Consider the following 20567-nt stretch of genomic DNA (forward strand, 5'->3'; position numbering starts at 1 on the left):
ATAATCCTCAGAAAAACAACTTAGACAAAATGAAGGTTACAAAGACGTGGGTCAACCTTCCAGAATGCTTAAATTCTTGGCTAAGCTAGCCTGCTTCCACTAACCTGTGCTGGGGCAAAATATTTCCAGGCTTTGGTAACAAAGAGTATAAAAAGTGTGTTTTTTTCACTTCTCCATGAGGATTTTTCCCAATAATCTGAGCGAGATTTGTCAAAGGTGAGCCTAGGAAAGATGGTAAGTGTTAGCTGGTTTCTGTTTAATTTCAGTATGATTTGAGTGTGTGTAGCCTTTGTAGTTTCACTTCCAAATACAAGCTGGAATCAACACTTGTGGTAAGCAAGTTTGGACAGAAATGATGGACATCTCGTTCTTTCTCATATGCCCTTTCCACAAAGATATTGCTGTAGATTGCTAATTGCATTTCCTCTAAGTAGTTCCCAGTATTTCCCATAAAGCAAGCTCTTATCTCCCCAACAGCGGTTATTTTAATTTTATGCCATTTGTCTCCTTGGCTACCTCACCCTGCTTACCTCTCAGTGCCCCAGCGAAATTACATTTTAACCTTCTTCAGAAAAATATAGTTATGATTTTACTAGAAAGTGCGGGCAGTGCTCAGTTTGCCTCTCAGCCAGGCGGACATGGGAGCGGAAGGGTTGAAGGCGCCTCTGCCCGTAGGGACGCTTCGGGAAAGCGTCAGGGGGCTCCGCCTGACTTCTGAGCTGCCTAGAAAAGAGCAAGACCATGCTGAAAGCAAAAATGCACACTTTCAAAAAACGGAGCCATCAATTTTATGCTTCCCACAAAAGTCCTTATGAGGAACACGAGGCCGGCTGTCCGGGAAGGGGCTGGGCCAGGGGCTGTGCCGGAGCTGGGGCCAAGCTGCTGTGGGGCTCTGAGGTGAGGCAGAGGTCCCTCCTTCTGCAGCGTGGGAGCTAATTTCTCCTGCCTCTGTACAGAGATATGGCATTTAAAACTATCCCTAGGTCCTCGTGGTGTAAAAGATAGAAGTGAGGGCTGGAGCTCATCCTGAATGATAGAAATCTCCAGACATTCAGCCTCTTGCAGTGAGGTTCCCCCAGGAATAAAATAGGCCCTTTCTAGCTATAGATAGAAATTTCAGGAAGAAGGTTAGGGGAAACACAGCTTGGTTAAAGCTTTATTTCAAGTCTGCCTTTTGTTATTACTACTAATTTGTATTTAAAAATTAATTTGATGATCAGAAAGAAAAGCAGTTTGTCACTCTTTATGCTGCTTATTTGCTTTTCATATCACTTAGGCTTAAAACACATTATACAGAGGGTGTGAGTAAGAGCAACCCACACTATCCTATGGTGGACCTATCAGTGTGGTTAAAATGCCGGTGGTTCACAAGATTTCATCTGGTTCTTGCCACAAAGGGGAACTGCAGTTTTGGTCCAGAGCTAAAATGTAGAGTTTCACTTGCTATTTACACCTTCTGTTTCATCTGCAAGTTTTGAGGTGTCTGCACATGAATGCAGCTGTGATGCACAGGAAGAAAGCAAAGTCTGTATTACTTAAAAATGAAAAATCTGTTAAAGGCTTCCCATCAGTGTTAGCTGTTGTTAATTTAAGCCTGTTTTTCCTACATGTAGCCCTAACTTTGAATCCTACTTTTAAGAGATCCACTTCCCTGTAGGAGACACCCATGCTTCTGAGAAGCACTACTGTTTCTCCCTGCTCTCCAGGAGGAGGTTGGAGCTGTGGAGGGTTTCCTTGGGATAGGCTCTGCCTTCTGCAGGAGGGCGGCTGTCTGACTACCCAGAGACATGGAGAGGCCAGATGCAGGAAGCCTTCTATTTACCCTAATGGGACTGAAAACATGTTTAGTAGATTGGCAAAATATACTGAGAACAGAACTGAACATGATGGAAAATATGAGAGTTGGCAAAGGCATTCATGGCATTAAAAATATATATATATATAAAGGTGCCAAGCATTATATTTATATAGCTAAGAAGTAGTGGAACATTTCCATCCTGCTAGATTGTCACCAAATCACTGCTATCCAAGGGAAAGACGTCCTCAGGATCCAGCCATCAGATGCCAAGTGCTCTTGGCTAAATGCATTTTTGTCCAAATAGGTCATTAACTGGGTTTAATCCAGAACCTCCTGCTTCACCCAGAGTCACTGTTTTTGTTTATTTATTAAAGACTCGAATGATGGGTCTCCCATCTCTTTCATTGAGAAATGACCCTGCTGTGTATTTGGGCTGGAAATCCTATCAGCTCAGGGACCAGGACACCAAGGAAAGGAAGACGGATGATTCAGCCCAGCTTTACCCAGCAAGTCCTCTGAAGAAGTGACAGTAGGTTCAACACATAGATAATGGGAAGGGACGTTTCAGTTCCTCTGAGTTCCTTCTGCTTGGGTTGGTGATGACAGGATGGCTGCAGTTATCCCTAGAGGAACAGTTTACTAGGTAATACCTATCCTGGCAGTTCTGTTCCTCATCTGCCTCACAATAAAGCACTGTTTTACCACGCAGGGAGCAAGCTGATCTCCTGTTTATTTTCATAAATGTGGGGAAGAAATCCTGTTACTTCCCCTGCTCCTTGTATTTATTTAACATTCGGCTTCTGTATGACAATAATGAACTTAGGTCTAAATAAATATACAGCTTTAAATTGCAATAAAACTTTCATATTGCTGCTGCTGCTGGGCTGTTTGCAGACTCATTTCAAAGCATGCAAACATCTGTCAGAACATGTCAATGTCCCCTCTTCTGAGCAGGGCTCCTTCCCTTTCTGGAAGTGCTCTGTGCCTGTGGTGGGGAAGGAGGAGTGCGCTTCCCACGGCAGGATGCTCTGTGGCTGGGGCTGATTGCAGGCCAGCAGCTAGTTCCTGCTGGCAGAGAAAACAAGCTGGTCTCCAGGTTGGCAGTGAAAGAAGCAAAAGTGACTGGAAAATAAGTATGTGACTGCCCACCACTTTGATTTAAAAACTTGATATGATCTCTCATCCAGTTCCAGCTGTATGAACCCAAGTTATGAATTGGAAAAAAAATGTATTTGTACTGAGTGGGTTATAAAGGCAAAGTAGCTTAAATGGCTGTGCATAATATCTTGTACACATTCCTGCAGTGCCACCAGGTGCAGTGTTCTAGGTAGTCTTCTGGGGATATCAGATTTTTGTCTCCAAGAGCTGACTCACTGCCAGCATGACATGTCAGACAAACATTGCTTGTTGATTAGCTTGTCTGTGACCGCTGAGCTGCAAGGGGTGGACAGATACAGAAATAGTGCGAGGTGCCTGGATTCCCACCTGCTCCCTGGCAGGGCACAGCTCGGCCCATCCTCCCCCTCCATAAGGTGCCACCTCACAGCAGATGCTGTCAGGACATCTGAGCCTCACTTGCAGGAAGGCTGATGATCTGATGTATATTTTCTGATGATTTGCTAGAGTTGTCACAGGGCCATGATGGAGGATGTGGGAATTAGGAGACTTGGCTTCTTCCCTGCTCTGCCACCAGGACCAACATGCATAAATATTTTGTCTTTCTTTTTCTTTTTCCCTTATCTACAACGATGAAGTCCTGCCACTTAACCACCCATATTTGGGTGACTGTGATGTGCTATGTAAATACTTCATCTACCTTAGGAAATGCTGTCATGTCAGACTCTTGCAGTCAGCAGAGAGAGGAGCTGGCAAGCATCAGCTAGCACTCCCTTTCCCTCAAGCTGCACTGACCTCAGCCTGACACAAATTGGAGGCATGGGACTGCTGTAAATTATGGCATCCGGCTGCGGACAGCAGGTTAAAACTCTCTCCCACAAGGGACTGGTTGAGCACTGCTGTGTTTTCTCTCTGTCGCATACCCTGTGCACAGTGGAAACCAGGCCTGTCCAGGCTGTGCTGCATGGAGACTTCCAAATCTTCTGGGGGAAGGTGGGATCAGCTATCTGAGATCCAGTTTCCACATCAGCATCCCCCACCCACCCAGCGTTGTAGAAAGGCTGCCACTGACTCCAAAAATCCAATCTCTAAATCCTCATCTCTTTATGAAGTAGTTTTTCCCTCTTTTCAGGTCCTCTGGCAAGTCGGTATAAGGCTTCTTTCATCCTGAGTCCAGGTGGCCCTGGACTGGGTCACCACAATGCCTGCATCTCCTCACCTAGACAACCACCGCTCATACTCTCTCGGCAGAGCACAACAGGGGCACAGGGGCAGGAGCAGGGGACTATGGTATTTCTTAGTGACCTGGTCATGGTTTCCTTGATAGTGTCTTTAGTGTGCACTAGTGACACTGCGAGCAGCTGCAGGACAGCCTTCTGCAGCCTGTCCCTGAAGGTAACTCTTCTGCTTGCACAGAGGTGCTGCAGCTGCATGCCAGCTTGCTGAGGGATGTTCATGGTAACTTGTTTTATTCAGATGTAAAATCTTGGATCCTGATGAGTGAAACAGGTCCCTTTCCTGCTTCGCAATTGCTGAAGAAACCCCAGTTTTGGCTCCCTGTTTATGAATTATTTCTGTGTTTCTGTCAAATAAAATGTTATCATTATGAGGAAATCTGTACGCACACATCGTGATTTCATCTGGGAGTGTGAGTGGTTGCTTGTGGAGGTGGAGAACAAGTAGAGCATGGGCAGGGCAGCCTGGAGCAAATGGCCATGCGCTGGTGAGCTCGCTCGTGGGCTGCTGTTTCTCCTTGTGGGCAAACATGCATGTAGCAGGCACTGTGCAGCTGGAGAAGGGTGTCCCCACTGCACCGGGGACTCTCCCATGCACTGACAGGAAGGGACGTGCAGGTGAGATGCTGACGTGGCAGTGATGGCAGTGGTAGGCCTCGATGAGGGCATCTCTGAAACCCTCAATGTCATCTGTGAAAAATCCTGGATTGTGCTGGCAAGCTGACAAGACCTGGAGTGTGGACGTGCTGTGAGAGAGTGTTTGGGAAACCTCGCTTTTGCTGTGTTGTGCAGGCCAAGGAGCCATGAAAGATGGATGGAGATGTTCCACTTTGTGTGAATAATTAAAAACTCGCTGGAGCACAATCTTATTGAGTAAAGTCTTGCTGAAATTAGTAGGTTATTCCCCAGGGTTTCTCCTCAGCTGGTAGAAGCCGCATTTAGATTGAAATCATTAAAAATGTACAGGCTGCTCTCCTGTAGCCCACAGCACTGAATATATACATTACTGGCTGGAAGGTGCATGGCTCCGAGCAGCTCAAACACCTTTGCACCGAAACCCAGGCAGCTGAAGGGGAGGAGGGAAGGGCAGGAGAGAAGGGGAGAGGTGTGTGGCACTGTGGGGGAGCAGGGAATGGTGCTGCGGTACTAGAGAGGTGCAGTGCCGCAACAGGGGCCAGGTGGCCGGGCTTCAGGGCTGCAAAGCCCCCTCAGCCCTGCTGTGAGTTTGCAGTTGGCTGAATGAGGCTGGGGCTGAGAAGGCCCCAGATGCTTTGCTCAGCAGCAGGCCAGCTGTGTCAATGATCGCAGCCTGTGAAGCAAAAACCTCTAAAAAAAGGCCAAGTTTGGATCAAGAGAGTTACACCTGCAACAAACTGCCAGTCCTCAGTTCTAGTAAATTCTCCCTTTGTGGTCATGCTATGAATATTTTAGTGAGTTAGCCCATAGGTGCTGCTCAAGCAAAGAGGTCCATGACAATTGGTCTTACCGCATTGCTGGAAGCCCCCGGGCAGCTCTGAGCTTGAGCTATTGGCAGCCGCTCGCGTTCAGTTCAGGGGCCGAAGTAGTTAACTACAGAGATAGCTGAGATGTTAAATTAGGTGGCCTATATATGCCAAGAAATGTTCGTGACTGCTCTTTGATGTTACATTTAATCTGTAGTATGCTATATAAGTATGGTTGGCTGTACTTCTCATATGAATTAATTACAAAGACCTTGTCATGCATGCAGAGAGCAGCACACAGCACTACACACGCCACACAGTCATTTAAGGTTGCCAGGGGAAATCCTCCTGTGAGAGGCTCTACTGTGGTGGCTTGTCCCCCTCCTCTTAGGAATGCTGCTGTGAGGATCACAGTTTTTGTGAACCTGATGCACTGTGGCTAGAGCAGGTCCCACTCCTGTGCACCTTACCAGATTCACAAGATTTGTCCTTCCTTCCTTGTCAGCCCAAGAGAGGGGCACAATGTCCCTTCTTCAGCTGCCAGCCCCCCGTGGGACTCATAGGAAGTGAGACACAGATTTGGTTTGCTTTGCTTCTGCTTTAAGTTTTTGGCATGAAGTCGTTAAGCATGCACCCATCTGGGGAGAAGATGAGAGATACATGACAGATACTAGTAACTGTGCATAATGCACTACTGGAAGGTGCTCTGTTTTATGGGGTTGTGTGCAGCATAAGGCTCTACAGAGAGCAGACCAGACTCCTGTGAACCATACACACAGCCATTAATAGTTGATACATGGGAGGGCTGACACCTCCTCCAAAATTATATGCAGGCAAAGTTCTTGTTCTTGGGCCTATTGTCCAGGGCTGAGCATGGCCTGGATGTACAGGAGGGCCTGAAGTCTTTCCTCTCCTTGGCTCCTGCCTTGTGGCTCACACAATGTGGGACAGCACCTGCCCTGGGTCGCTGCTTAGAACGACATCCACAGCGCGGAGCTGACTCCAAGAGGGGAGATGGCCCCACCTCTGCCCTGCACCTGGTCTCATCCCTGGCCTTGTGGCACATGGGGTTGTTGGCCTAAAGGGACGTCATGATCCTGCACTGGAATTAGGCTTGCTCCTAAGGTTTCTGAAACATGTACAACCAAAGTCTAGACAGCCACTAAGGATGAGCTTACATTTTAACAAAAGCAAGAAAATAAAAATAGTATATTCAGCAGCTGAACCAGAAAGAGGCCATCCAGAATTAGAGTGGTTATAACGGAGTTACCCCATGTCCACAAGGTCATCAGGACTCAAAGACTGGCATATGCTGTAAGCTTTTAAAGCAAAGTACCCTGAGACAAAAAGAGGCATTTTGTTAAGATTCCTGTAGTCTGGATTTGCACTTTGTTAGTTTTGCTTGTGACCTTTCGTTCTCAGTCTTGTACCTACAATCTCTAAAATCCTCATCTTGCAATGAAATAAATAAATCTCTGCTCGGATTAACAGCTGTCAGGAACTGGGGAACACAGTGAATTATGGTAAATCCTGGCAATTTACAGAGTACGTGTCCCCAGAGGTAACAGGTCGGAAAAGGCATAGCGTGCAGGCTGGAAGCGTTCTGCAGCAGATCCTGCGAGTGTGAACAAGCTCTCTCCCACAGGGAGCAGATGGCGATGTTGCCCACAGCTCTGGGTAATCCCTGAGGTGTCAAACACATGTACACCCAAAATGGCTTTCCTTGGCAACAAACTTTGCAAATTTGGCAAGGCAACACATTCAAGATGTACTGTGCATACGCACCAGGTGTGCATGTCAGTCAGCTCGCCAAACTGATTCCTGAGGAGGCCCTGACAGCACTTTTCCTCATTGCAGGCTATTTCCCTGCCAAATTTCTGTCCTCTCACCCCAGGCGATTTGGAATTGAAGCTCTGCAGAAGGAGATAGCCAGAATCCTTTGCAGAAGGGAAAAAATCACTTCTTTTTTTTCACCTTTTACTCCAATCCTTTTGACCTGAAACTTCTCCAAAGTAAATCAATCATGCAAAGGAAAATCACTTTCTGCCAGAGATTAAGTCAAGGAAATCTCAGTCTACAAGGTGAGAAAAGAAGAACAACAAACAACTGAAGGCAAAGGTGCAGGATGGAAATGCTCACGCAACCTCCTATTTGTCCGAGCAAGAGGAGCTCCTGCCCCAGCGTTTGGCATTGCTCAAATATTCTTCCTTCTCAAAGCACTTTGTAATCGTTAGTGAAACAGGCTTGTTTCAACAGAGACGAGGGAGGGAACTGGATCATGGTGAGCCAAAGTTGTTGGGGCTGTGCAGGTGCCTGTGGGGGAGCAGGGTGCCGAGGTGGCCAGGCTGCAGGGTCTGGCGGTGGCAGCTCCAGGCTGGTACCTGGACCCTGGCAGCCCAGCACAATCCTTCTCCCACTGCAATCCAAAACCAGCTTTGCCAAGCTCACGTCTGAGGCCCACAGAGTGATTCCCTATCAACAGCGAAAGGCTGGGACTTGGCCTTGGTTGGTGGCGTAAGGGGCCCCTCCGCAGGGCTTGGGCTGGCAGGTGGATTGCCTCCATACAGATTTTCTTCCACTAGTGGAAGCACCCGGCACAGCTGCCCTTGGGACTGGGGGCTCACCACAAGGCTTATTAATTTATTTTCCAGCTGAAACTGAAGGGGCTGGGGCTGGGAAGAAGGTCTGCCCCTGTTTAGCTGTTATTCGTTGGCTTCTGTAGCTCTTCAGCATTATTCATGGTCTTCCAGATGGGCAAGGGGATTACCAGTGATGCCTTTGGTTCAGGGGACGTCCTGCCTCGGCCCATTAGCTCTGGCACTTCACCACTGCCCTTCCTCCATGGCTCTGCGAAGAGACGGCCCTATTTCCCTTGTGCCCCATCTCTCCTCTTGTTTTCTGTGAGACCCCCACAGTAGGGTGTAAGATGTCCTCGGGTACCGGAGAAATGCAGTGCAGGTCTCAGAGGCCTCTGCCCTCCCTGTGCAGCAAGCTTGACACAGCTGGAGGCCAAATATACTGGACTCCAAGGAGCAAATCCCACGGAGCAATCAGAAAGGGGAGTCTGCCTGTGTCTCCTGCCTCTCGCTGTACATGCAAATCAAAACAAACAGGCAGCTAATTTCCTGTAGCTTTCATTTTCCTTCAGCTTTGCTTTCCCAAGGAAAAGCCACCAGGTGCCATTACAGATCCCAAGGGAGAGCTGTTGGAGGAGCTGTGTGATGCCTGGCCCCAGGCACTGCTCTCCTCCCTGTTGGCTGCATATTTTGTTTTTATTTATTTATTTATTTATTGCTGGAGGAGCGAGGGTGACTATTGCCTTCCCTCGCATTTTGCCGCTGCAGCAATCCCAGGATTAAAGCTGTTGCGATTTTCAGCCGTGTGGGATGGAGCCGCACCAGGAGTGAGGCTGGGAGGGAGAACGGCCTTGGCCAAGCCGCAAAGGAGGTTGGAGCTGCAGCCTCCTGGAAGCATGGGCAGCCTCCGGGCCTGCCTCCCTCCCTGCTCCGGGGAAAGGCTGCCTGCCCTGCCTCTCATCACAGGGAAACAGAAATGCAGGGCAAGGCATAATCACAGAACATTTGTAAGTGACAATCTCACATAAAACTAATCCCAGGTATAATCACGGCGCTGCTGTCACAGCCACAGCACTTGGGAATGCAGGCAGGCTGCAAAACCCTCTAGGAAAATATCTCCTGCCTCTTAACATTGCCACACTTTGCTAGCCTACTCTCAGAAGACACTCATCTCCCAGGTTTACACCTCTCTGATCTCCAACTATCCAAGGATCATTTGTTATCCTTGTTGGGAATAGGGCTGTGCAGTGTTTGCTGAGCACCAACGAAGGCTTGAGAGCTGCCTTACCCTAGCTGGAAGGTTCAAGAGGAAAACAAACTTGTATTTCAGGAGGTGACCCTGTGGTGTTTCATTTATTAACAGAAGATGTAATGTTGTTATATAGGGCTCCCAGAGGAGCCCTGTGAAGACTGCATGTAGGACCTTTAGATTCAGAGACCACAAGCTGCTACTGCTTGAGTTAAGGACCAGGCTTCCCTGGTGCCAAACCCAAGGTGTCTAGAGGGAGGAAACCACATATACAGAAACTGTGATGTGCCACAATTTCAAATTAGATCTCATCCAACACAACTGTTCTGCACATCCGCTCCATCACTGCAAGCTCAGTTGTGCTGAGGAGCGTCTGTTACTCCATGCTTCCAGATGTGCCACACTCGCCAGGCAGCAGAATAGGGCATAGCAACCACTAATGGCTCGAGATGGAAGCCAAGTAAATTTAAATGAGAAATCAGATACATTTTCCCCCACAAGATTGATTAACCATTGTAACATGTTTCTAGAATGGTAGGAGCACTTGATTCCTTATCCCATCAGGTTTTCATATTCAGATGGAGGCTATGCCCACATTGCAAACTTGCTGTCCCTTCCAGCTGCTGACCGTAGGACGTGCACACAAGACAGCTCTTCCCTGTGCCTCCTGACCCTGTTGTAGAAGCTGGCTGGGCAGAACACTATGTGATTGGTGAGTTGAGACATAGGTCAATCTTATTTTAGTAAAGGAAATCATTTTGGTTTGCCATTGTATGTTGACCAGAGGCCTATAGCATTCAGGAAGGTAGCTTCTGCAAAGCAAGATTTATAGCAAAGACTGTGCCACCTTTCCTTTCTGGAAAGTATGCTCCAGCCAAAGACAAGCACAAGCTGTCACACTCCATACAGCTCTAAGCAGATGAAATTCAAGGAGCTGTGATGGATGTAGGAGTTTGGACTAGATAATCTAATCATCTCTGATCTTGCACCTTGTGAATCACAGAATTGGTAAGGTTGGAAGGGACCTCTGGAGATCATCTAGTCCAACCCTCAAGCGAGTGAGCCCACACGAGGATCAAACCCACAACCTTGGCATTATTAGCACCATGCACTAACTGAATGTACCACTTGGCTAATTTTCCATAGCATCTTTCTGAGGAAATGCTAGGAAATGTTTTCTACTGTGAGGAAATGACAATCTAAAGGGTGAAAATTGAAGTCAGCAAGTATCTCAGCATGCTACAAGGACAACAAGCAATTTCAGAAATGGAGCATGAAGAAATTGAGAAGAGGACTCTCCTGGATGCTCAGAGAGGCTCAGGGGTGGTGAGGTGTGTAAGCAGAGGGAAAAACAGCTACAAAATGAGAGAAAGCATTACAGAATTTTGAAGACAAGGGCGGCAATTCAGAGGGGCTGGTGAAGGGGCAGGAAAGAGAGGCAAAAAATAGCTGCTCTGCCTTGATGTGGCCATCTTCTACACACAGTGGAATTTCTGCCCATCCTACTGAGACAACAAAGCTTCATGCAGGGAGCCCAGTGGGGGTAGTGGAGCTTGTCTTTGTATGCAGGGCTTACAAAGACACTTTTGAGTCCCTCGGATAATACTCTTGTAATAGCTGGTAGACTTTTGTTTTCTGTAGATTTTTTGCCTGTGAAGATGCTATTTTAGCAAAAAAACCATTGAAACTGTCCTACGCCACTTCAAGGTAAAATTTGAAGAGATCTTTTTTAAAGATTTTTTCCCAATAGCACTTAATTTTTCTGCTGAATTGATTATATCAAAAATTCTTTGAAAGATAGAGATTCAGATAGAACACTTTGGATGCCCTTTATCAAAATGCTTTGACCTGAGACAACAGTTTCTGAGCTTTCCTTAAAAAAAAAAAAAAAGAAGAAGAAGAGAAAGGTCTTGCCCATCTGGAACCTACTTTTCCCTCTTTCTAGGCCTCAAGCTTTTTCACAGACCAGAAATGCAATTTTCTCAACAGCTTTTTTTCTGCAACTTCTGCCCATCTGACTAGCCAGAATCCTCAAAGCAGCACAGCCTGGGGGCACAGACCCTGCGCTAGATCTCTGTGCTCCCCTTCCGACTTAAAAAGCTTAGCTTGCTGTTAAAATAACTTGGCTCTTGTTATTGGTTAAGACACTTTCCCTGTCATCATCTTCACTTTCCAACCACACCGTGGTGGCAGAACTAGGTCCAAACACAAGGAATGATCTCAATACAAACAGTACGTGTTGTCTAGCAGGGCCTATGGTGGCAGAGGTCACATCCTGGGGACTAGAGAAGATAAATGACTAGAGCTGTGAGAAGCGTTAAAAGAAAAGATAGGCTTATCTATGGACTATTGATTATTTTCCCTGCTTTGCTACTGAAAGCAGCTGCCTGACACCTCTCTGCCCGCTGCCCCTGGCTGCTCAGAGGCAGGGTGAGCCTGCTCTCATCCCCCCACAGGGACGGCACCCGGCCTGGCCCTCAGTGAGGAGGTGACACAACCTGGCCAACTCACCCCGGTCAAGGAGCAAGGCAGTGCCACCCGCATGCTTTGCCCACCACGTTGGTCACCAGCCTCACCGAAAACCGACAATGCAGCATTTCCCACAGCCAAACCCTCCCTTTCAGAGTTTTTTTTTCCCCATGAATAATCTAAAAGAATTAAGTATCTGATTATCTAGATTCTTGAACTACTTCCTCCCAGGATGCATTTTTAATGTGTTCAACATTGCATATAACAAACCCTGCTGACATAGTTGCCTTGAGCACATTTCAGAGGCATCGTGTTTAACAGGCTGCCCTATTTGGAGCTGTGGAAAGCACGCTGGTGCATCTCTATCCCAGGAATTATGTAAGTAGTGCTTGTGCCATGTGTTTGATATAAGACTCCACAAAGGTGCACCAAATGCTTTCCCCCGGGGTGGTGAGGCCTTTCTCCTTTGCAGATGCTCCTCAGCCAGTTCTTTGTGAGCACCCTGAACTGAACCGTCAGCCTGCAAGTCGGTTCCCCAGGGAAGGAATGGGAAAGACGTGCTCGTACCATGGTAAAGACTCGGGACAGGGATGGGCAGGAGGCAGCGGTGTGGCAGGTAAGTATATGTCCAACTCTGCTGCATCCGATGCTGCCAGTCCTCCCCATCCTTGTGACATCCTACTGTCCCTGCGTCCTGTAGTCCTTTCTGACTTACCCCATAAACCAGTCTGTGTCTCCAACAGGCTCTTGAGTGCAAACTGCCGCGCTGTGTTCCCTGTGCTTTCCTCCTTCCTTGTCATTGCCTGCAACACCTCCACCTTCTCTCAGGTCTGCAGTTTGGAGCGTATTTTTTATTCTTCCTTCTCCATTGCCTGATTAAGTGCATCAGATGAAGCTCCCAGAGGAACTCAGCACTGTATTTGATTTCCTCCATCCTACAGTAAAACACTGCATCACATCATTAGCCCCAAGTCACAGGCATGTGCTAGAGATGTTGCAATGCAGATTTAATGGCATGTGTACTAAACCTGCCGGAAACAAAGCTCAATGCTGTTTGGACCATGCAAACCATGTACATTATGTTCTCTGGCAGGTGAAAGATTTGCAGACTGCTCACTACATTATTGTAAGTCTTCTCACAACTGCCTTGTGCCACAGACCTTTTTCTGGTCATCAGTAGTATCACTTACCACTTGTGTACAGATAGGCAGGAGAGATTTCTGGCATGGATTTCACGTGCATCAGTCTGCTGCTTGGGGCCTTGGAAATAAATGCAAATAAAAGGTTGAGGTTACTTTTCGAACCTCAGCTGCACAGAGTAATGACAGTGTTCTGATTATACATGCTCATGATATAGCATCAAAGAAAGACCTGAGGATGGCAGAACTCAGACTGGACCTTGCAAAAGTTGTCATATCATTTAAATAGTCAGCAGCAGGGACAAAAGCTGTGCTTACTTTTTCCAGTGCTTCAAACTAGAAAAAGGTTGGTGGGAGAATTGGTTTTGAATAAAAAAAAAATTGCTGCAGAATGCCTTTGGCTCTAACTTATGAATTCAAACTTGTCTGAGAGTAACATTTTCAAAAGCAGGTATATACTATTTTCAGAAAGAACACTGGAGCTCCTTGTGACATAGGATGACAGAAAGGTTTGAATCATTTTCTTAAAATGACACTTACTACTTCTGAAAGTCTCACCCCAGTGCAGTAGCCTGAACTATTATCTGAAAACTATTTGTTCATCATTTCTTTGACACAATTTTGAGACATCTTCCTTGAATACAAGTCTCTATTTAAAAAAGTCAACATGACATATTTTGACTTCCCTTGTTTGACAATATCAAAGCATTTCATTTCAATAGTGTAAAGCATGTTTGCTTCAGCTTTGCCTTTTCATTTGTTCTGTGTGGCTTTTGTATTACAATATAATATTTTTATATTGTAGAGCATAGATAGAAGACATACAATACTTAATCTCTTTCATATGTTTTAACAGAATCACAATGAAAGCTTTGAATTTTATCATAGTAAATTGTTTCACTAGCTCCAAGTCAGGACTGATTTTTTTTTTTTTTTTTGAATTTGGTTTTTTTTTTTAGTCTCAGATCCTGAGTTTTTTTCCCCCGATATGCAGTAAAACAACTATTGAAATGTCCAATAATCTTGCTGAAGAAATGTTCTGTTTTCCACAGATTTATTACCCAGCATCTGTGAAATGAGAGATTTCAGCCCAGTCCCCAGTGGATAAGCATCCAGTTTCCAAAAAGACGCCCTTGTGTTTGGAATGACCTCATCATGCTGAGCACTTCAGGATGTGGTTCCCCATTATGGCTTGTCCAGGGGTCAAAGTGAGTTAAGAGGTTTTCACCGCATCCTGCCTCTCTTCACCTCCCTCTCCCAGTCACTCGGCAGGGCAGATGACCCCTCGCTTTGCTGTCCAGCTTCTCCCAGTTTTGTGTGGTCTTGCTCTGAACTGGATCAGTGAAATGAGCTGGGTTAAACAAACAAACAAAAAAATCCCTTAAAAAACAGGCAGTGGAATAAGGACAAAGATGGAGCTACCCGCTGCTCCTCTGTCTGCTGCTCTTTGTGCTAATTGTCACTGATATTTGCTGTTTATGATCTTGCCATTCTCTTTCATTAAAATCTCATCTGGTCTGAGACATTGCAATATTAAAATGTCAGCATGCCCACTTTCTCTCTGAACATCCTTTTTGAGGGACCTGGCAATGTGAGCGTCCCTCCAGGACGCGCCGCGGCGGAGGGCGCTGGGGGCAGCTGCCCGAGCGCGCCCTGTGCAGACGCACAACGGACTGCGCCCATTCACCCAGCCTTCTCCCCTGCAGCAACTCCACTGGGAAAAGCCGTGAGATTTCCCCTGCCCCCCGGTTTATTTTGCCTTTTACAGGGCATTGTATAACAGGCCTTGAAAGCACGCACCCACGAACAGAGCCACCAAGGACCTGCTTTCCCTTTGGTATTTGACAGCAGGGAAATATCGGGACAATCTTGCCACTAGTCCTTGCACGGTATGCTTTAAAATGCACGGATGAAACATAATCTCCGGCTCGCTGCTTAAACAGGGCCCCAGGCTAGGTGGGGCGAGGGAGCCTTTTGTTGCTCCCAATTACGGATTTATTTTCCGGGGGCCACCCCACGCCCTTCCTCCCCTCCCGCCCGGGACTCAGGCCCTCGGGGGCTGCTCTCTCTTCTCAGGCGTTTCGCTGGGGCCCCTCATGGCGCGGACGTACCTAACCCCCATGCCACCCGCGCGTAACCCCCGCGTAAGCCCTCCAAAGCGCCCCGCGAGAGAGCCGCGCCAGCGCGGCGTGTCCCGACGGCGCGGCCGGCGCTCGGCGCGGCCGGCGCGGCGGCGGCGGGGTCCGCCCCGTCGGGGCGCGGCGGCGGCGGTGCGAGCCCCGCGGTGGGCCGGCCCGGTGCAGCCCGGCGGGCGGGGCGGCGGCGCGGGTAAAGCCGCGCCGCGCGGGGGCCGGGCTCAGTCTGGCTGCCCGCTGGCTGCGCTGCGCTGCGCGGGGCGGCGCCGGCCCGCCGCCTCGATGCCCTGCGCGGCTCCCCGGGGACGGTCCCGCCGATGGGGCAGCCGCCCCGAGCCCTGAGGCCCTGCCGGCGCCGCGGGGACGCGCGCTAGGGCGGTGAGTCCTGTGCGCCGCGGGCTTGCGCCCCTCGGGCCGCCCGGCTCGGGGGGCCGCGCTGCGAGACGCGGAAAGGCAACTTGCCTCTTGCACTCGGCCTTCCCCTCGGCCGGGCCGAGCCCCTGCCCGCCCTCAGCCCGGGAGCCCGGAGGCGCGGGCGGGCCGCCCCCGCGCAGCCGCCGCCCTCGGCGGGGCCGGGGCCGGGCGGGGAGCGCCGCAGCCCGGGCACGGGCGGGAGGCAGCAGCTCGGAAGGGGGAGCTGGGGCAGGGGCGGCCGCGGACGGTGCTCTGCCGCCGGGCGCCGCCGCTCGCAGGCTGCTGGCCTCCCCTCGGACGGGAGCGAGTTTAGGATCTGCTGCTCGCCGAGCCCTCGGGGCTCACGGGGACCCGGCTGCGGTCAGGCACCGTCGGGGGCTGTGTGTCCTCTGCAGGATCCTTCCTGTCCCCGGCGGGGGGCGGGGGTTGGCGTCCGGCGAAGGCACCGCAGGCAGCCGTGGTGCTGGGAAAGCGAAGGTAAGTCCCTGCGCTGCAGGCTGAGATCGTCCGCAGGCAAGTGATGGGAGGACGGGGTGGCGAGCAGGCAGAGAGGAGCGACTTCTGGGTTGTGCGAGTGCGGGTAGGGTGGGACCCTCTGTGTCCTGGTGGTGCCTGAACTGAAGCACTTGGAGCCGGGAGTGTCTTAAGCAGCATCTAGGCGGCATGGATGGAGAAAGAGCTGGTGAAGTAGCAGATCGCAATAAGAGCATCAGGTTACAGTGAAGGTACAGGCAGAGCTTGTCCAGGGGCACCGTGGCTGCAGCTACTCAGCAAGGCTAGGTGTGGGCTCAAGTGCATGTGGATCCCTTGGCAGGGAGCTTTCTGGCAGCAGCATTTTTTTCGCTCTTACTTCTCTTAGAAGCTTGAATCCTGTTTAACTTGTTCGCTGAAAGAAGTAACCGTCATTTTCCATTTGCATAAGGAGATCCACAGGAGGACCACAGTGGGTGCTTCAGGTGCCTGAATGGGAAGGGGATGTGTGCTGAGCTCTGCTTGGCCCTGGGAGGCTGGGGTTAGGTGGCTGAGCTGGACGTGCAGAGTCGGGATGCGGGCGGAGTGGCCAGCGGCTGTGCTCCGTTTGGATGTTGGCATTCCTGTTGTGGTGGAGGGGAGCCCAGTGGGTGATGGGGAGTTGCTGCAAAGGAGGGTGCAGCAGTGCCTGGCAGATCAGCCCCCGATGAGGGCTCGGAGCAGGGGTGGGCATAGGAATGGAGGGGACCAGACTGGGTTACAGAGTGTGCCGTGGGAAGGAGACGGGACAGAGTTCCTGCTGTGATCAGAGCAGGAAGATGAGGTCAGAGGCATATAAAAGCACTGAGATGGTTTACAGCCCGCTCTGGGCATTCGTATGGCCCCAAACACCCAAATGTCTTGACATGTCACTTGCAGGAACTGACTGGCCCTGCTAAGCTGGAGCAGAAGGACAGCTCTGTCTAGACCAGCAGCTATTAAGCTTTCCATATCAGTATAACTTTGAGCAAACTAGGCTGAGAAAGAAACAGCACACAGCACCGTTATTTTTTTTACCTGCTCCTTCACTGCCGTGCCTGAGAGCTGCCTGGAGTCCGAGTCCACGCAGGCTCTTCCTGTTACTTGAGAAACATCTCTGCTCCTCTTGTAGCTGCCCAAGAGAGAATGCCAGCAAAGCCAGAGTTGCAAATGGTTACCATTTAATTCTTCTGCTTTGTCTGCAGAGGCTGTTAGGTAAAGATGCCAAAAGTGACCAAAGTTTTGTTGACTTTAGGGCTACCACCAGTACAGTTAAGTCATGAGAAACTATAGAGTATGCAAGAGCACTAGCTATTCTGGACTTTGTCATAAATAACTCACTCAGTAACTCTAGCTGCATTGAAGTGGAGACTGCTGGACACATGGGTAAGGAAAGTGTTTTTTAAATACATAAATAATAGTTATCCTTTATGCATGGAAGTTTCTCTTCCCCAGGAAGAAGCTATCTTGGAAAGGCTTCAGAAAAAAAAATAAACAAAATCCTAAGACTCAGCATGAAGGCACCTCTAGTAGGCATAATCATTTCTAAGCTGGGATACCTACATACACCTTGTGTGAGCACAGCAGTTTGTGAAGGACACTGTGAACCCACTTTATCCTGACATTCTTGGTGAAGAGAAACCAAGTACCGATCTCAAACGGCAAGAAGGGGATTTATTCGTTTTCGAATGTGTCTTTGTGTTTCAAATCTTTTTGTGGCTGTTTGGGGCAGGGTAAAAGGAGCTCTTCTCTGGGTAAGCTGTTTGTCCCAACCAGGAGGCTAAGGAGATGACTTCTGCCTTATAGTCTCAAGGGGAATTTATCCCTTCTGATTGCTGGCCAATAGAGAGAACTTACTGTTGAGAGAAGTGGTCAGAAGAGTACGTTTGACCCATCTCCAGAGGATTCCACACAGAGGGACTTGGGAGGGCTATTGATCCATGGGAGAATACACGATAGACATGCCTTGCCCTGCGGTTTTCTCACCATTGGGAGCTTCTGGAGGATAGGTTCGGATTCAGATCCAAAGGAAAATGGTTCTCTGTTGTTTTTAATGAACATCGAGTGCTATAATGTGCTAGAGTACCTCTTCAGCCTATGAAGGTCAAAGTATTAAGAGTAGAGGAGAGGTCTGGGAGAGGTTGGTCCATGTGGTGGTTGTTACACACATTACTTTGTTTGGATAGTGATCTGTTCCTTGCTATATGTCTATTTGATGTCCTTCATCCAAGTAGTACACAAATCTCTCATGAGAACTACTAAACACTAGCACAACACAAGGAACATTTCCCTCTGCTGCAAGTGGGGTGGGGTGGTCACCACGGGGCTATACACAAGGCTGCAAACTGAACGAGGGGGAACAGAGTCTGTTCCGAGATGGCAAAAGAGAGAAGAGACCAATGAAACTATGAAGTGGAGGTGTATATCTTCCTACTGTTTTATTTTTGGTTTCAAGTGTTCCCCTAGCACAGAAAAATGCACATGTGCACCAGAAAGATGTTGAGATTGTTTATGTTTTAATTTAGGCCTTGTGCCAAGAGAAAATGGTTTGCTGACCTTGGCACTATTGGGGCATTATTTATAGAAAGCAGACCTTCTGTGTATGTGTTTTTCCTTTTTTCTTTTTTCTTTTTTTTTTTTTTTTTTTTTTTTTTTTTTTGTATTTTCAACATAGAAACGTAAAAACAATTCTTGGGAGGAAAAGGGCCATTGCAGGCCCCCAAACACGTTGGGACTTTCTCCAGAGCTATGAAAACAGCATTTAGATGATGACCAGTTCATGTGACTTTCTGGCTTCTCTTGGAAAATACATTTCTAATTCTATCCTGTAGATTGCAGGCCAGGGAGAGTTCTTTCAGCATTTGAAGAGTTCTTGCTCAAGATGCTAGCAGATGTACACAAAGACAAATACAGCTATAACTAGAGGTTTTTTTTTATATATATAGTTCAGACATGAAGGGAAATGATAAATGATTTGTCGGCCTTCTTCAGTTTCTTTTGTTTGTGAAGCTCTTTGTCATCTGCAAGAATTAATGCATTTCAGTGTGTTTCACTAACCATCTGTGGTGCTAGTGAGCGTGGCTATCCTCAGATCATGTATGAGAAAATGAGGCTTAGAGATGTGCAGGGTCTTGCTGGAAGATCTGCCAACAACTAGCAAGAATCGGTGCTAGTCAGAAAGCCCTGGTTCTCAGCTTTCCAATAAAATCCATGAGGCGAACTTACCCTTCTGGTTTCACAGTGTGGATACACATCTTACCCTCATCCTGTGAAACGAGGGTTCCAGTTGGAGAAATCCGTAAATGTGTTTTTATCCCTATGTATGCAAAATAAGAATACATTTAGCACACTTGTGTATTGTTTCTGATGGGGAAATCTCTGCATTGGCTGTACCTACCTAACTCATCTGTGCCAGACCTCCGTGGGAGCTGCTTACTGTGCTTTACCCAACTCCTTTTACAGGGGAGAACCAGGGATTTACAGGGAAGGTGATTTGTCCAAAGCCACAAGCTGAGTCTGTAAGAAGACTCTAACACAGACTTGTACTGACAGCCGCAGGGGTTGCAGGGGAGGAGAGATCTGTTGCCAGAACTGCCAAATGATCAAAATGATTCTAGCAGGGTTTATTGCTAGAAGGTGAGAGGCACTTTCTGATGCTGACAGTGGTGATCCATATGTTCATTTTCTGAACTTCATGGGCCAAAATTAGAAGGCTGAGCAGAAAGTCTGGTAGCTAGCTATACTCCTCCTGGGCTTCCTAGAAGTTATTGTTAGGGATTTGGTTTAAGATCCACTAAGTCAAAGGTGCAGAGGAGAAGCATGGCGAGAAAAGTGGTTAGAAATGAATCAAGCAGTGATTCACTAGTGCGGTCTCCTGGGGAGCGGTATTAGCAATATGAGTTTGTGTAGCCGGAGATGCGCACGCAGGAGTGTCAGATTACGCCGGCCATCGGGAACCTAATTATTTGTTTGAAAGGATTCAGTGTCTCCTGGGGAGATTAGGGCTAGTCCCCTTCGCAGCTGCCTGCTGCCGCGGGAGAGAAAGCCCTCCTTTTCTTATTAAAATCAGGCAGTAGTTAAACTGCTGGCCCAGAGCTGCCAGAAGAAAGCAGGTGCGGTGGGAGCAATACACAAAGGCTTGCAGCCCTGTCGATTAAGACTGTATCCTGCCTGGGCTGAGAAAGTAAATAGTCTGACGCCATGTCAGCAGTCAAACAAGAGACCTGCAGAGAGAACCCACAAATCTTCAGGAAACTCTGTGAGTGACTCAGCTAGTGTTTTTGTCTGAGTACAAATTCATTCAGTAACCTGTGATGGCAGCAGGAGTGCTCCTTTGTAAGGTGTGCCATTTTATGAGTGAAATACAAACTGCTGGTCTTCAGTTATTTGTGGCCATGGAAAGACTTGGGAGACTTTGCTCCAGGTGACGGGTGTTAATTCAGGAATTGCATGACTGAGCCTCCCCGTCCCTGCAGCCCTGGTTAGGCATTGCTGTCTCTTTCTGG

General features: G+C 48.4%; 1 protein-coding gene across 3 annotated transcripts in view; it reads left to right on the forward strand.

The window, feature by feature from the left end:
- Nucleotides 1-15401: 15401 nt before the first annotated feature.
- The window catches only part of TP53I11 (tumor protein p53 inducible protein 11), a 31665-nt gene continuing 26499 nt past the window's right edge, over nucleotides 15402-20567 (forward strand). For 2 of the 3 annotated variants that reach the window (XM_062577934.1, XM_062577936.1), the window contains exon 1: nucleotides 15402-15537. The gene's annotated coding sequence lies outside the window, so the exon portion shown is untranslated. Of the gene's footprint in view, nucleotides 15538-15788; nucleotides 16051-20567 lie in introns of those variants that run through there. The other variant, XM_062577935.1, reaches the window with a different exon arrangement.

The sequence above is a fragment of the Rhea pennata genome, chromosome 5, assembly GCF_028389875.1.
Source record: "Rhea pennata isolate bPtePen1 chromosome 5, bPtePen1.pri, whole genome shotgun sequence".
Taxonomy (NCBI): Eukaryota; Metazoa; Chordata; class Aves; order Rheiformes; family Rheidae; genus Rhea; species Rhea pennata.